This window comes from Jatropha curcas, chromosome 8 (assembly GCF_041381405.1).
Source record: "Jatropha curcas cultivar XTBG-Jc1 chromosome 8, XTBG_Jcur_1.0, whole genome shotgun sequence".
Taxonomy (NCBI): Eukaryota; Viridiplantae; Streptophyta; class Magnoliopsida; order Malpighiales; family Euphorbiaceae; genus Jatropha; species Jatropha curcas.
In genome coordinates, this window is record NC_143158.1 from 13,369,332 (window position 1) to 13,387,613 (window position 18,282).

Sequence of the window (18,282 nt, forward strand, 5' to 3'; positions counted from 1 at the left end):
AATCGTAAGGTTAAAAGAAGCCGGTTTTTCTGGGCGTCGGCTTCCAACGGGCCGACGTACATAATTACCTTACCCAGAATCGCATTGTTGCGCCTGACCAGTCTTTTAAATAATTGGGCCTTAAATAGAATTGGGTTTAAAATGGAGTCATTTTTATAAAATATAATTGGAAACGGTTCCATTGCCGAAAAAATGGGTGGCAGACTCAAAAATATTTTTTAAGACCGATTTATCGGTATTCTTATCCAATAAAATGTTTTGTCACCAATGTTCAAAGTAAGATCATTTTCCATCAAAAATAAAAAGAGACGTTTTTCGGGTCGCTCGGGGCGGTGCGAAAACAAAACTAATTATTTTTTTCCTCTTAATAGGAGGGGGCAATTGACCCCCTCCTCCAATGAGTAGCTTCAGTATGAAGGTGTTCATCATATTTGCTTTGGGTGTTGTCGGTTTGGACATACCAATGACTGATGTCAGTATACAGATTTGAATGATGTTGTGCATACAGAAATAGTCGAAAATGCTGAGGCGTAGGTTGGCTCCCAAGTGAATTCAGATGGTCCTTGTCGGCCTGCGGTGGTGGAACAGATTCCGGTGGAGGTTCTTGATGACTTTGGGCCATGGATGTTGGCAAAGAAAAATATTTTAGGAGACCAGCTACCAACCAAGACAATTTTAATGGTGAGAATTTTGTAAGGGTGCAATCTGGTAAGGTAGATAAGAGTCCCTTTGCCCCTAGGTCACGTTTTGCGACATTGTTTGAGGACCTAGTTGAGGAAATTGTGTGTTTTGAGGACACTGCAACCCAAAACACTCTAGAGGAACAACAATCTATTCAGAAAAGGGCCAAACCAAATGATGGGCCTCGGGCTACCCAGGTGGATAAGGGTAAGTAGGTCCAGCAGAGCAACCCTCAATCCAAATCTGGGCCCAGTTTAGCTATGCCAACTACGTATAGTGTTCTGTGGCCCATTGCTAGGAGGCTGAATAATACGATGCTATCTAATGTCATTTTGTCTCATGGGCCTGCTCTAGGTGGTGATAGTGGTTTGGAGATTGGGGTTAAGGACCTTATGGACTGTCTAGATAACACCCCTGCATCTAATGACCACCATTCCTTAACGAATGCTCTAGTTTGTGCTTATTCTTCGGTTAATTCAGCTTTTCCTAAGGGTCAATCTAAGGTTGCTGCAGCTATGGGTCACCATGTTATAATTTCTAGGCATCACAGTGTTATCTCGTCCTCCATTATCAGCAATTCAATTCATTTTGGTCACTCTCTCACTACTGGTCAGGATGGTGCGATAGATGGGGTTTTTCAGTTTCCTCGGCTGCCGAAAAATGGGGTTCTTAATGTTAATGATGACCTTACTGATACGGAGGGTGGGTCACAAGAGGTATGGGCTTGTCCTTATTATTTCAAATGCCATTATGGATTAAGTGTTTTTTAAAACTGATTTATTTTCTATTTTTTTTGTCTTGTTATTTTTATGTCGTTGATTGTGTAGAATATTCAAGGGGCCGCATCTAAGCGTTCGATATGACTCCTTAATGAATATTGTCGTAGATATAAGCCTTTGGTGGTTGTGTTGGTTGAGCTTAGGATTTCTGGGTCGAAGGCAGATATGCTGCTCTGAGCTTGGGTTATGCTTCTTGGTTGAGAGTAGAATTGGTTGGCATGAGTGGAGGTATTTGGGTCTCTTTGGGGCTTGAGATAGGTAATTTGTCGATCCTTCTCACCAATTCACAACTTGCGCAGTGTGAGATAGAAGATTTCAAAGGTAGAAGGTGGTTGTTCATGGCGGTTTATGAAAGTCCGGTGGAAGAGTATCTGAGTTGCTCTTCTAGAATTTAGCTATTATAAGTCCTCAGAATGAATTACGATGGCTTTAGCAGGGGATTTTAACACCTATATAATGCTGGATGAGACTACAAGCATAGGTGCATATGTTAGTGCTAAGTGTCACAAATTCAGGGAGTGGGTTCATACGAATGGCCTAATAGATTTGGGTTTTAATGGAGCTAAATTTACATGGTTAAGGGAATCTGCTACTTCGGATTTCAAGGCGGCCAGGCTAGATAAGGGTCTTGCAAACTTACAATGGAGATTGTTGTTTCCTTCGATTGAGGTTTGTCACTTAGAATGAGCAATCTCAGATCATTGCCCTTCTGTTTAAGCTTCAAACCTCAACTTCTCCCCTTCGACTATTATTTTCAGATTCTAGGGGATGTGGCTGACCCATCTTAGCTTCTTACGAGTTATGCACGCTCATTGGAACTCTGGGAATTCTTTTGGGGAAGCCTTGAATGGAATCAACTCAATTCTTTCTAGATGGAGTCGGGAAGTTTTTGGGAATGTGTATAAGAGGAAGAGGTGAATTTCAGCAAGAATCAGAGGTATCCAAGCTAATGTTAACTAGTTTCACAACCCAAGTTTGCGGAGATTCGAGAGTAAATTAAGAAGGGATTTGGAAGTTGTTTTTGATCAGGAGGAACTTTGATGGTTCCAAAAGTCTCACGAGAAGTGGATTCGAGATGGAGAGCTGAATACTAGATACTTCCATGCAAGTATGAGGGTCATTCAAAAAGGGTAACAAGGCTGTTTGACACTGATAGTGGGGTCTGGGTAATAGATCATGGTTTAATGTTGGGTATTGTTGCTGATTTCTTTAATAGACCATATTATAAGAAAATGGATGCCAGACCGCCTGCTGATATTCCGTTAGATTTTCCTTCTCTTTCGGTAAGGGAGGCAACACTGCTCAATGCTCCATTTTCAGTGGGTGAAGTAAAGAAAGCGCTTTGTGATATGGATCCTTACAAAGCCCCAGGGCCAGATGGCTTCCAGGAAGTATTTTACCAAAAAACTTAGGGGATTGTTGGTCCGTCTTTGTGTGATATGGTTCTGAAGTTTCTTAATGGTGGGAAATTGCCTTGGGGTATTGGGGAGATTCTTATTGAGGACGCGAGATTTCCTCCAAAAGTTTGATTTGAAAAGAATCGAATCGAATGAGCTTCATTCATTTTATTAAAAATCTATTTTCCTTATTATTCCATTCGTTTAATCCTCGGAAAATGGTTTTCTTACTTTGGTAAGAGTTTTATTTTTGGAGTTGCCACCCTTATTAGGAAAAATATTTGAATTAGTCGATTCTTTAAAATCGACTAATTCAGTTTTAAACCAAAGATGGGGTTCCGGAGTTAGGTATGATAGGGGAAGGTGTTAGGTACTCCTATTGCTCGGTTAAACCGGCCTCCTCACTGTCTAAAGATTCACAATTGGTAATAATGCAATCAACTAAAATTGAGATGTAAACCCTTTTTATGCAAATTTTGGAAAATTATGTCAGTCACACATTTAATTGAGATACAAAGTATAAAGACATAAAGTAAAGCAACCACAAAGAAAGAAAGATGAGAAAAGAGTTACAAATCATCCCTAATTATTACAATCTACCCCTTACCCTCCAAAATTTCCAATGCCCAAACTAATTATTACATAGAAGCATTTAATGAGATCCACTAAGATCTCTTTTCATTTTGCAAAAATAACACATTAAAGCACAATAAGAAATAGACATCCCAACAAACAACATAAACATAAAGATAAACATAATCCACAGGAGAATAAACATACATCCCAATCAATCAACACTCAGTCATTCACAAAAATGAAAGCGTGATGTATGTACAAAATACAAGATTGATGAATAAAAGGGTTTAGCAGAATAATAAATATAAACCATTAAATTAAAGGGCATGAAATAAAAGGCAGAATGATGAAGTGCTCAAAAAGTAAATAACAATAATTAAAAGACATGAATTTAAATAGTTAATTAAGATTTAAGCTCATGGTCTTGATGTTCATTAAGGATGATGAACAAATTCACCAATCATGGCTCTCAATCTTGTTTTATTGTTTATTTGATCCATTTGTGACCAAATACGCATCCCAAACATCCTGAGGTTGGAGCTTGGTCACTGGATCTTCGACAAAGGGGCGTTTATTGATTTTTAACCAATTTGGACCTCTAAAACGAAGGGCCTAGCACCACAAGGTGATATAGCGTGTGCCATATGGGTGTGGCATGCGCCCCACGTAGTGGCACAAGGCCCTTCCCAGATCAAGATTGTTCAAATGAAGAACAGGTCAAGAACACAGGATCTAGGCTCATGTGGTGCGAGCCAGAGGCCTGTGGAGCATAATACACATAGTGGCTTGTGCCACTAACTCAGGCTGTGCGCCATAGGGGCACAGAGATCATTTATTGTTTGATCCTCGATTTCCCTCCCAACTCGACCCAAAAGAGGTATTCAAAGCACTGAAAAGAGAAAAAAAAGATGAAGGAATAAGATTAAGGTCGTTAGAAACTATCTTTGATGATTTGTTAAAAAAAATGGATGAAGAAACCCAAACACTTGGTCTTTGATCCAATAGTTCGAGATTTAAGATTAAGGTTATGTGTTTTTAGGATTTTTTATTGATCTCATGGGATTTTTGATTAATTAAGACAATAAAATCTCAACTTAGATCAAAGGTTAACACTAGTTGCCTTTGAATCTTTAGATTGAGTTTTAAAAATGCAAGAATTTCCCTTTAGTATCATAAAATCCTCCTCCTTGGCTCACCCCCCAATGTCTATTTATAGGCATTTGAATTGAGTGGCCCCATTTAGGTTGACGTGGAAAAGAATGCTACTATTTGGCCTCGCAATGGGACCGGGCCCACTTTTACTAAAACAGACGTGTAAATATAGCATAAGTGCCGGGCATAAAGGCTGTCAGGTGATCTGTGGCAGCTGAACCTCTCCGAGCAGCTACAATGTCCTATTCTAGCTGGATGGACCTGGTTGACAGCATGTAACATAGGATGTCATGAGGAACTCTCCTCCTGTCTGGGCTAAGCTCCCACTTATATACCCTCTCTCTGAGGTAATACATGTCGTAGAACAGACCCGGGAGGAGGAAATGTCTGTGCTGATAGATGACAACTGCCTGGATGAAATCGAGAAGTCAATTGTGTCTCCCCATGGATATCTCTCTATTTATAATAAAAAAAGAAAAAAGACGAAACAAAACAAAAATAAAAAAAGCAAAGCAAAAAATTAGAAAACAAAAAAAAAAAAAAAGAAAAGAAAAAGAAAGAAAGAAAAAAAAAAGAAGAAAACAACAAAGTGAAAGAAAGTTATGATAAAAAAGGGGGTAGCGACTCACCTAATCCCAGCTCAAGCCATCAGTAGCTGCTGGAACATCACAACGTCTGAGGTAGTATAAGAATACCTTTTGCTGTACTGCCATGCTCGGCCTCAAGGAAGAGTCCTTACATTCACACCTCCCTCAAAGCTGAACAAGCCAGACATGAGGACTACTTTGTGCTCACAAGCCCAAATCTGTATCATAAATAACCTAGAAATCAGTGAACAAGAGGAAAAGCAAGAATAAAAGCAGGAAGCGAAGAATAACCAAAAGATGTGATTTTGTATCTCAATAACTCGCTTGTAGTTGACCTTCAAGTGTGCCCCGTGGATGCGCAGATCCATACCGTAGTACAGATAACATAGAGTGGCAGCTCCCTAGTTGAATTGCCTGGTGGCCTCCAGGTCTTGTATCAGTGGTAGCAGCGCCAAATTTGCGTCGTTATCGTGGTTCATAAACAAGGCAGTCAACAACAGATAAAATAAGTAGGCTCGTGCTACCATGCCTATATCCATCTCAGCTACCCACTCCAGAGGCATCTCCTGATAATGAGGATATATGCTCTCAAACTTGATCCTCTGGTCAGAAATAGTGGGCTCCATTCCAATGGCAGCTCGGAGGCTCTCCCGCAGACCTGGACAGTCTAATGTCCTCATCTTATCATCAAAGACCATTGACCGTCCTCCAAACGACAATCCCGTGATAGCAGCAAAATCAATCGGCGTGATAGTCATCTCACTGAATGGCAAATGGAAAGTATGTGTGGTGTCCATCCACCACTCCATCAACTCTAGAATGCTAGACGGCAGAGTCTGCCCCTGTGCCCGAGGTAGAGTGTTCATGAAATGGCTAAAGCCTGCCTCTCGAACATGCTTCTGGATCGGTTCGGGAGCCGGTCAAACCATTCACCGACTGCAAAGGTGTAAGTGCTGGATTTTCCGTGCCTTGCGCCCTTCTGCATAATAAACCGCCATAAGTATGTTAATAGAGTGCAAAAGCACGTGTTTTGATGCAGGAAAAACATTAAAAATAGCAAAATTGAGACTAGTGGCGCGAGCCACAGGGAACTGATGCAAGCCACAAGGCCTGTGGAGCATGCCACAGGCCCGCAGTCCAGCTTAATGCCATTCAAAGTGGCGCAAGCCATAGCTGCTGTGGTGCACGCCGTAACGGCCCGTCACATGCCTGAAATGCCCAAAACGCCAAAATCAGGCAATCTATCTAGTTTCTTACTTCTAACCTAATATTTGCATATTTCTAGTCCTAATAATGCAAGAAAAATAAAGAAAAGGTATAAGAATACCTCCATTGTGCCCTAACAAAGGTGACTGGGCAAATTGTGCTGCACACTGATTGTAGTTACTGCATCCGGAATGAATTCCAGTAACTTTATCCTATGGCTTACAGGGCAAGTCATAGGGTCGATCATTGCATCACTAGGAAGCCAGTCCACAACGTTTCCGGTAGCATGAGTTCGGGTTGCAAAAGAGTGGAAAAGAGAAAAGAGGGAAAATTTGAAAAGAATAAGAATAAGAAGGTTGAAAGTGAAAAAGTGATGTCACTTTGACCTTTTATAGGAGATTAGTGGGCCTATGGGCCCTACTTAGGGCCCAATTCGATCCAAAGGTTCATTAACCGTGACTAGCTCTTGTACTTAGTCTGCAACCCGTCAACGGCTAACCGCCTAAGCAGGGGCAACACATAGCTGGCCACAGGAAAGCCTCCTTGTTTTGCGTACCATGATATAATTTTCAATAAATTCATAAAAATTCACATGAACTCATGCAAATTTACACATTTTTATCACTTACCACATAAGCACGCTTTTTCAGGCCTAATCATGAAAATTTCTAACTATAACAGGCCGCCTCTTCCCCTATGTTGCTAGAATTGTTTTTGCAGGTACCTCACCAAGTGGAACATTTCAGAACCAAGCCGTCCCAAGTGGTGCACCTAAGTCGTCTCGAGTGGCACACCTAAGTTGTCTCGAGTGGCTCACCTAAGCCGTTCCCAATGGCACACCTAAGTCGCCCGTGTGGTGCGCCGTAAGTCCCCTAAGGTTTTCAAAGTCCCTCTAGCACTATCCAAAGAATAACCTCCTAAAGTGGAGCATTTTTAAATCAAACCCACCGAGTGACACAAGATAGCCGCATAAGCTGTCAACAACCACCATAACGCAACTCATCCACCCTTCAATGCCGTAATGGTACCGTAAGTCCCCCGAGGTAGGTTTTCAAAGTCACCCTGGGCACTTCTGAAGGACAACTTCCCGAAGTGGAACATTCTCAAATCATAGTCACCAATTGGCGCAAGATAGTCGCAAAAGCCGTGAACAACCACCATAACGCAATTCATTTGCCCTTCAAATGCCGTGATGGTATTGTAAGTCCCCCGAGATAGGTTTTCAAAGTCCTCTTAGGCACCGTCCAAAGGACAACCTCCCAAAGTGGAGCATTCTCAAATCCAAGTCGCCAACTAACTCAAGATAGCCATAGAAGCCATCAACAAGCACCATGCACAACTCATTCACCTTCAAATGTTGTAATGGTATCATAAGTCCCCCGAGGGAGATTTTCAAAGTCCCTCTAGGCACCATCCGAAGGACAATCTCCCACACTAGAGCATTCTCAAATCAAAGCCGCTAACTGGCGTAAGATAGCCGTAAAAGTCACCAATAGCCACCATGAGCACCACAAAGATACCAAAAGCCTTAAACTAGACCTAAGCACACATAATTCCCAAATTGGGGGCAATGCTCGATTCATGCCCTTAAATCTTGATCGCACATTGCTTCCTCAACATATTGAAAGCCTCAAACATTGACCTGAGTACCCAAAATCCCCAAACTGGGGGCAATGCCCGAGTCATGTCCTAAAATCTTAAACTGGCGCATTGCTTCCTCACTTACCCAAAAACTTCAAACACTGACCTAAGATACCAAACCTTAATAGTGCATGCTTTTAAAGCCTCACTGATAGCTGTATATGGATACCTCCTTTTGTTTGCTTTTTTGAGAGAATAACAACGATGGCTACTACACCTACTAATCTTACGGCTATGATGGAAGAAATGCTCTAGAATCAAGAAACCCGTTTTTGCAACATGCTGACTAAATAAAATAACTCCATCCACAACACTGTCGCTACTCAACTAGAGACTATTCTGGGAGAGGTGAGGGCTTTGATGAATACTAGCCAGAATGGCAATGCTCCTCTAAATTAGACTGGGGGATCAAATAACCAACCTACTGCCCCACCTAATTGTGATCAGACTGCCTTAGGGTCACTTCCCAAGATATGGGCCACCTCCAACGCTATTACTACCCTGAGCCAGATAGGGTATGAATCTGCCTCTCCCGAGGTGAAAAAGATGATGGAGAAGATGGACTCCTTAAAAAAAGTTCCTCAAAAGCATCAAGAAATATGAGGACCTTATCAATGTTGACTCCCTCTCACTCTTTCCTGAGGCTAGCTCTCCAGCCAAATTCAAAATGCCTGCCATGGACAAGTTTGATAGCACCACATGCCCCAAGACTCACCTGAAGATGTATGTGGGCGCCCTTACTAATGAGCTCCTTGCTCAATTGTTCCAGCGATCTCTCAGTGGTGCTGCTCTCCATTGGTTTGTCACCCTGGACAATGCCAAGAAGAGGACCTGGGATGAGATTTGTAATGTCTTCAACCAGCCGTACCACTACAATGTGGATTTTGCATTCCTAGGAGGGATTTTTAGACCACTAAACAGGGGGCCCGAGAGTCTTTCTCCTTATTCCTTATGAAGTGGAGAGGTAAGGCTGCCCATATGCTTAACCGTCCCTCCGAGCAAGAACAAATTGACATTATAGTCAATAACCTGCTCCCCTCTTACCAGAACCACCTGAGGACACAATACCTCCCTGACTTTTGAGCTCTCATTGCTACTGCAATGAAGATCGAGGACCTGATCCAGTCATGCCATGTAACACCCACCGGCCAATCCTGGAGAACCAGACGGCGGATGCCACAATAGGTGCCGGAGCACCGTCTTATATCACTTATTAAGCTAGATCACAAATTAGAAGTGGTTAGATTTTCATAAGGATGCAAGTAATTAACATTTTTTTTAAAATAAAAAAATAAATAAAATAATATTTAAGGAAATTCCTATGAAAATTTCGCAAGAATTTCCCCTAAAAATTAACTTGCCACTCAAAGAACATATACACACTTCCAATTTTCTCCAAACCCCAAAACTCCAATTCACACAACATGCCACAAGCACTTCTAATATCCATCAATATACTTAGGTTCCATCACAATATTCTAAACACAATCTCTTTTCAAGGACTATATAATCATTATACACCAAAAATATAATAAGATGTTATTTCCTTAAATAATAATAACTCTTAATAATGATTATATAGTCCTTGAAAAGAGATTGTGTTTAGAATATTGTGATGGAACCTAAGTATATTGATGGATATTAGAAGTGCTTGTGGCATGTTGTGTTGAATTGGAAATTTCTCTCTGATGCGAATCTGCTAGTCTTTGTAGGTATTTAGTGATGTCTCAACACCTGTCGGATGAGGAGGTGGACAGTTGTACCCCTCCAGAGGGTGCTATGTTAGAGGGTGGTATGCCAGTCGGTGGTGTCGCTGGTGGCATTCTGGGTTCCTATGCAGAGCGCGCCTTGGCTGTAGGGCAGGCTACTACAGGTCCTGCGGGGCCTAATCAGTGTGATTTGGTACAGTAGTTGGTAGCTGCATTGAGGCAGGCTGCGGAAGCTGTTCCCCAGGCTCCAGTCGCACCAGCCCCTGTTCCAGTCCATTCCCCGGTAGAGAGATTGAGGAAGTATCATGTTGAGGATTTTATGGGTCGGAGGGATGATGATCCTTCTGCAGCAGAATTTTGGCTCCGAGCTTCAGAGAGGATCTTGGACCAGATGCAGTGTACTCCTCCAGATAGATTGATCTGTGCTGTTTCCTTGCTGAAGGAAGAGGCTTACCTATGGTGGGAGTCTATGGTTACGACAGCGAGAGCCGAGGATGTTACTTGGGATTTCTTTCTCTCTGAATTTTGGGAGAAGTATGTGGGGGAGCTATACATAGATCAGAGGATAGCAGAGTTCCTTAAGCTTAGGCAGGGATGGATGACTGTCTTCGAGTATGAGCGGGAGTTTCTGCAGTTGAGTAGGTATGCTTCTAAGTTGGTCCCTACTGAGGCAGATAAGTGTAAGCAGTTCCAGAAGGGGTTACTGGATGAGTATAGGATGCACTTGAGATCCCAGCCCCACACCACATTAGCTTGTTTGGTGAAGACAACTTCAGAGCTTGAGATTATTCGGAATGAGAGACAGGCCAGAGGTCAGAGGACCCAGCAGAGCAGTCAGTATAAGAGATTGCAGAGTGCTACGTCTGGACAGACTTCAGGGGTCCAGTCTAGTAGCAAGAGATTTAGAGACGGGCCACAGATGGGGGTCAGACTGGACCAGACAGTTGGTCGGGGTATATTTATGAGATCAGCTCCTCCGGTTACATCTGTTGCTAGTGGTGGAGATGCTGCATGGCCAGGTCTACCAACTTGCATTCAGTGTGGCAGGAGACATGTTGGGGTGTGTTGGGGAGCTGTAAGAGCTTGCTTTAGATGTGGATCCACTGAGCATATGATCAGGGATTGTCTTATGACCGTGACTCATCCAGCTCACCAAGTTGGGAGGCCAGCTCCCTATGTGCAGAGAGGCAAAGGTAGAGGCCGTAGTGAGGGATATGGTACTAGGAGTGAGAGACTAGTTTCTGAGACTGTGGAGAGACCAGAGGCTAGAGCACAGGCGAGGGCTTATGCCATCAGGACCAGGGAGCAGTGGGATGCGCCGGATGTCATTGCAGGTACCTTCTCCATCTTTGACACTTTTGTACTTGCTTTGATTAATCCGGGCTCCACGCATTCATACATATGCATACATGTGGGTAGACTAGGTAGTATGCATGTTGATACATTAGAGCACAGCGTTGAGGTTACTAGCCCTTTGGGTCAGAGCGTAGTAGTTGATCGGGTGTATAGAGATTGCCCTTTAGTCATTACACTAAAAATATAATAAGATGTTATTTCCTTAAATAATAATAACTCTTAATAAATTATAAACTTATTATATACAACCTCCATAACACAATATTTTATATACATGCCAAAAATCACCATTTACAAAATATCCTACCCAAAATGTTATATCTACTCTGATGCTACTCCTCTGGTCTTGAAAAACATCCTCCGCTCCTAACCTGTGTGTGATAAAAATTAACGCGCTGAGTGGAAGACTCAGTGGTGCTAAATAACCAACAATTAAAATAACAAGAATAACCAAGGCAAGTCTCGCCAGTGCTTTAAATTACTCAATTATATAAATACTGAAATCGCATTAATTTAATTAAAACACTTTGCAAACAATAAGAAGATTATAAATACAAATATGTCTTCATTCTTTTATAGCAAAAATAAAATTTCATTCTTTAGTTAAGGCTTGTACTAATACAGAATGAACATAAGCAGATTTGATCATGGCCTATGTTAGCGCCACCCCCATCACACAATTAAGCGCGTCCACCTATTTATAAGGGCTGATAACCCTAGCATATGATCATAGCTTCACATAACAAAATCAATCTCATCATACCACATTTCAATCATGCATAGTAGAGCCCAACTTACTCAAAATTTTTAATCAAAACACTTCATTACTTAATACCCATCATTTCAAAATTTCTCAACTTACAACTTACAAAAATTACCACATTCTTTTTAAGATAGTATATATTGAATATAGTATAAAAGTACATAAATCAAGAAAGTTTCGGCATTTTCATAAACTTGACCTTTGCTGGGTTTTCAGGGTACAACTGAAGTTGTAGGTCTCCAAAATGAGTAAAATTTGATTCTTTAGAAAGCTAAAATGAAATGATACAAATGTCATGAAGAGACCATAGTCTAGATCAACCTCTAAGATACTGAAAATAAGCTCAAAACACAGATCAACAGCCCAGTCCTGATTCAACACATCCAACTCCATGTTTATTTAATCCCTACTTATCTGAGCACTCAATTTTGATAAATCCAAATCCAGTGATTGATTAAGATATTTGGAAATACATTTCATGAAGGGCTCAAAACCTAGTTTTGTCATTTTAGGGGTCAAAGATAAGCAAAATTTCAGAAATACTGGTGGGTTGCCATGACAGGATCAGTTTTAGAAATAAAATCATAAATTGAGCTATAGGTATTCAAATTGGACACAAGAGGATAATTTAGAAATCTAAGAAGTAGGGATACAACTTTTATGAAGAACATAAGACATTATTTTTCCATTTTAGTGGTCAAAAAGGACCATCATTTCGGATATACAGGTAAGACACCATAACAGAACCAGTTTTGGTATTTAAATCATAAGTTGAGCTACAAGTATTGGAATTAGACATAAGAATATGTTTTGGAAAGCTTAGAAATAGAGCTACAACTTTCATGAAGAAGTCAGAAATAGATGGGAAGTATAAAGGGGTCAAAAATGATTTCCAATCCCACTTAAGAACATATCTAACATTAAAATTCATCAATTTAACCAAAATATACAAAGTTCCCAAAACACATTCAAAAACCTAAAAATTAAAAAAAACTTAAACAAGTGAAAGGGGAAAGAGAATATTATTGCACTAACCTTATTAATAAGCTTGAATAAGCTTGGAAAGCCTTACTCCTTGGCTTTCTCTTTACCTTTTGAGGATGGTTCTCCAACCTCTTCAAAGTATGAGAAATCAACATTAAAAGCAAAAATTGAAAAAAGAAATAGATGGAGCATGATTTAATGCATCAATAACATGTCTAAACCATGAATTCTACTTATTAATTCACAAAACTCAAAAACCACAACTTACTTGCTTCAATGGTAACTTCAATTCTCTTTACTTTTAATAACCAATCTCACCTTCTACTACTTAATTCTTAAGAATTAAGTACTATTTCATGGTTTAATTAGGTAGCTTGGTGGTAATTTGGAGGTAAGAAAATGAAGAAAATGAAGGAAGAGGAAGAAGATGAAAATGGCGTTGGAGAAGGAGAAGAGAAGAAAGAGAAAGTGTTACTTAGGTGGTGATAACTTTAAGGTGACAAAAGTCAAATTTGACTTCCTAATTTAATGCCAAATGTGTGGCTAAGATCAAGTCCTAAGTAATATCATCCAATGGCTCTAAATATTCCTCAAATAATTCTCTTCTACTTATGATTTCACTCCACCAATTAATTAAATTAACTCCACTAAAATAATTCCTCATTTATTTCTTAATATACCACACTAGAAATAATATTTATTTAATACATAAAATCTCCAATAATATTCATGAAATATTTTCTACTCACCTAAATAATACTCCAGATCAAAGAGGATAGTAATTTTAAAATTTTAAAATATGCATAGTAATTTTTTCGGACTAAAATAATACCAAGTCCCGGACCGATGGTACTATTCACAGACCGGTAAATCACTATTACAGATACTAAAAGAAAATCAGACTGTTACATGCCAGATCAAAGAGGATTAAGCTTCTTCAGTTAGATACAAGAAGACCCAAGTCAACTATCATGCAGTTCCTCCCATCGCTCAGAAAGGCGGTGAGGTGGCCAACCTGACCGGCCAAAGACAACTTCCTCCTCCTCCACCTCCAAGACCAGTTGCTTGAACAGACATACACAATTTCACATATATGGGGGTCCCTCTTTCCTTCATTTTCTAAAAGGCTATGGATGATAAGTTGGTTCAACCATTAGAGCCAGGACCTCTACCAAACCCTATCCCAAAGACATTCAGCCTGAACTCCTTTTGCTCTATCCACCATGGGGCTGGGCACAAAACTGATGAGTGCAAGACTTTAAGGCACAAGATCCAAGACCTAGCAGAGAGTGGACAGATACTCCCAGTTCGACCCAGATCGAACATAAACACCAACCCTCTCCCTCATCACCAGAATAACATCCACATGATTCACCAGGAGCCAGATTCTGACTTAGTCTCTCTCATCCACCTCGTTCTAGACAACTCATGTTGCGTCATAGACCTAAATGACATACTTGAGGAAATTAATGCCATAACCCGGAGCGAGAGAAAGTACCTATCTCCTCCTCTCGAAGCTCTAGCCAACCCTGCCACCCTAGCCAAAGACATGCCTTGCTCCAGCTCTGGACCACAACTTGAGAACCTTGTCTTGGAGCAGCTGAAGAAGACCAAGGCCAAGTTCTCTATGTGGGGGTTAATCTAGTCCTCTTTTGTGCACCGCCAAGCCTTGGTGAAAGCCATGAATCTGTGACAGACTTTCACTGATGTAACTCCTGAGGCATTGGTGGCGTCAATCACAAGGAACCCCCTTGCACTAGCCCTCTATTTTGTTGATCATGAGATCCCTTCCGGGGGAGGGGACCATAATCACGCTGTGTACATTACAGTCCAAGCCGAGGGTAAGACAATGCCTATGGTTCTGATAGACAATGGGTCGGCTTTAAATGTTTGCCCTCTGAAAGTGGCTAGCTGTCTGGGATTAATTGCCGAAGTCTTTATGGCATCCGATTAGATCGTGAGGGCATATGACAATACCAGGCGGGAAGTTTTGGGTGTGGCCGATCTAGAGGTCACAATCGGCCTCGCAGTCATGACCATTCCTTTCTAAGTGGTGGATGTCCCAGCATGCTTCAATCTCCTATTGGGAAGGCCATGGATCCACAAGGCTAAAGCAGTGGCCTCCTCTTTACACCAGAAACTGAAATTCCCCTATGACAATGCAGTGGTAACAATCAAAGGGGACTTGGCCGGAAAATCTTGAATCCCTTCCTTGGCTCCACTTCTAAAATCCAGCCTAAGCTAGCAGTCTACCCTCTATCTGCCTTCTCCTTCGATTCAGTCCAGTTTATTGAGGTGGAATCGGGTAAAGGGATTTTTCCAATGGAATTTGATCACTACAATAACCCACTAGTTGCTAACATGATGGAAGCCATGTGTTATTTTCCAGGAATGGGGCTTGGTCAAAACTAACAGGGTATTGCCTCCTTTACCGAATCACTAATTACCGAACCTCCGTTTGGTCTTGGATTCAAACTGACAGATGAAGAACGAGAGGAGTTAGAAGACGCCAAATAGATGGCAAGAATAAGAGGTGAAATAAGGGACCCTCCAATGCGCCCATATTTCAAAACCCTCAATGGCTACTTTATCAAAGAAAGGGAATTTGAGCCTTATTATTTCTTTGAAGGACCCTATTATTGCCCTTTAACAAAGAAACTAATACCCGATTTTGAAATTCTCTTTGATGTCAAGCTCTCAGTAGAAGACCGTGAGCCTCTTTTCAAACTCCAAATAGACTGGGAGGACAATATGGCGACATCTCTCTTTGACCCATGCATGATTACCAGTCAAGTGGAAGCAGACCCCATAATCGTCATACAGCCTATCCAAGCACCCCTCCAAAATTGGTACTTGGAGGAGCACGTAGAGCAGTTTACCTTTCTCCTACCTGAACCTGAGTCTGAGTCACAAGCAGAACCTGAGTCTGAGTCCCATTTAGAGTCCAGTTCAGTGTCCTCTGAGTCTTATGAGTCTTCTTTGTCTTCTCTTTTTGAGTTAGGGGACCTTTTTGTCGAGCTCAATGTAGATGCCGACCATGGCACTTTTATTACTGATGAAAAGTTTCAGTTTTCTTGTTACCCTCTTTCTAATCTGAATGAGTTTGCTGGCAAGACAAAAAATGAAAAAGAAAAAGAAACAAAAATAATGAAAGAAAAAATAAACATTGGCATAGAAAATGAACCAAAACATACATTTGTTGTGCATGAATGTGATTGTAAACAGGAGTTGACAGAGCTCATCAAGCAATATTCAAATTGTTTCACTGTGAATACTCAAATTTTGAGGCTCAAAAAGCCTGTTTTCCCGGACTGTAAACAGTCCAGCCGGACCGGAGGCCATTCGGAAAGTTCACCGAAAGTATGCCAATATGGTACTTGAAACGTCCGGAAAATTATGAGGATCACAGAACTGGTCTCGAAATATTTTTTGGAGGTCGAAAACTCCCGAAAAAGCCTCCGGGATGAAAAAACTAGCCAGTCCGCCGGCGAGGGCGGCACCGCCGGCGGTCGGTGCCGGCCGCCGGACTCGGCGGCTCCGACCGCCGGTCACGGCGGAGGCTGCTGCCAGCAAAGGCAGCGCCGGCTGCCGGTCACTGCGGCGGCTGCCGCCGGACCCGGCGGCAGCTACCGCCGGACCCGGCGGCAGCTACCGCCCTCCAGTCCTCATTTTGCCTATAAATACAGCCCCGGCACTCCATTTTTACTCACTCAGTCTGTGTTGATGGACGCTTCTTCTCCCCTACGCTCCTTGCGATTCTTTACTGCTTTTCTGCATTTAGCATAAGCTTTTATTATTTTGTTGTTGTGATACTTGGTCACTTAAATTAAATAAATCATAAATTAATATTCCCCAAACGAGGAGCTTAATTTGGAGTTTTCAAGCTGAAGCTAAGAAGCAGCCGTCGATTAAATCAGGTACATAAACGAAGCCCTGCTCATTTAATTTTAGCACTTCATGCATGCTTCTGTTCTACTCCTAATTCTACAACTGCATAAAGGCATTCACGTCATCATTAGGCAAACAAACTGCCTCAATTAAATACGTTTAGGCTAAAATGCCCGGTTAATTAATAATCATGGTATTAAAGCCTAAATCCGACAATATTGGCTAAAGCCTAGTTAATTAATAGCTATGGTATAATCGCCTTTATTTCAAACAGTCCGGCTTAAGCCCAATTAATCAATAATTGTGGCTAAATAGCCTTAATTAAACACGTTTTCTTGGCAATAAATTGCCTACATTGCAATTCAATTGATCTCTTTTGGCAAACAAATTGTCTATATGTAGATTAACCATTTTTAGCGACAAATCGCTTAAAACAAAAATTTTGGCAAAATGCCTTGAATTAATCAACCTTTTGGCTAAAAGCCTTAAATCACTCACTTTTGGCAAACTAATTGCCTAAATCAAATCATTTTTAGCGACAAATCGCTTAAAATAAAGTCTTGGCAAAATGCCTTCAAATAATCAATTTTGGCGACAATCGCCTAAATCACATCAACTTTTGGCACCAATTGCCTAAATCAATCTTTTTGGCTAAAAGCCTTAAATCAGCATTTTTGGCAACAAATGCCTAAAGCATCAAATCAATCAATTCTTTGGCAAAATGCCTAAACAAAATGCACAAAGCATACACACACTCATGTATTAAGCATACCCATTCAAAGCCCTTTTAAAAAGGCCTATCGAACTACGTTGACTTTGATCTTCCATTCAAACGGAAGTACGTAGGCACGTTTGGGATTTAACCCAAGCGGCAAGTCGAAATCACTTAAACATTTCATTGGTCTTTTTACCTTGCAAAGCATTCATTCATTGGTTAGTTTATCAGCATGACATAGTCTCGGGATCCACCTCGGGTTCGTAGACCATGCCTTAAATATTGGGATAATTAGCCTAGACTTAGGTTAATTAAAAATTGGAGTCAACTTAGGGTTTTTTCCTAGTTTACCCTAAAAAAATTAAACAAGGTGGCGACTCACACATTCACGTGCATTTCTGACCTTAGTCATATGCATGTATATGCCTATGTTTTCCGGGGAGGGGTTCACAGTTTGGCGACTCCGCTGGAGAATATTAATTTGCATAAAGTGGACTACAATTGTTGTGTAAACTAACCTGCCCTTCTTTAGGGTATTATTTTACTATGCTTTGTTTTGCAGGGTACCCTAACATGAATCAAGTATTTCTTTCTTTAAGAATACGAGATGAGGAAATTTGGACTCAATTTGTACAATTTAATTAAAACATTTTAACTTGTTGATTTATTTGCACGATTGAGACGCCTTTTCTCCATTGCATAGAAAATGAATTTCAAATGAATTTCTTCTCTCTCCGTTCAAACTTCTAAGTCTGGATAGCAAGTAGCGCTGATCGGCAGGTCTCTTTGATTATGTCGACGGACAGCCAAAGCGTCCTCCCTGTTACCGCAAACCATCCCTAATCCTT

The 18,282-nt window shown here is 41.1% G+C and overlaps 1 long non-coding RNA gene across 1 annotated transcript; it reads left to right on the plus strand.

Annotated features, from left to right (window-relative positions):
- The first annotated feature begins 1,055 nt into the window (after nucleotides 1–1,055).
- Nucleotides 1,056–3,096, plus strand: LOC110009069 (uncharacterized). Its single transcript, XR_016321970.1, has 2 exons — nucleotides 1,056–1,397; nucleotides 1,509–3,096. It is a non-coding gene; the product is annotated as an uncharacterized LOC110009069 (long non-coding RNA).
- The last annotated feature ends 15,186 nt before the right edge of the window (nucleotides 3,097–18,282 follow it).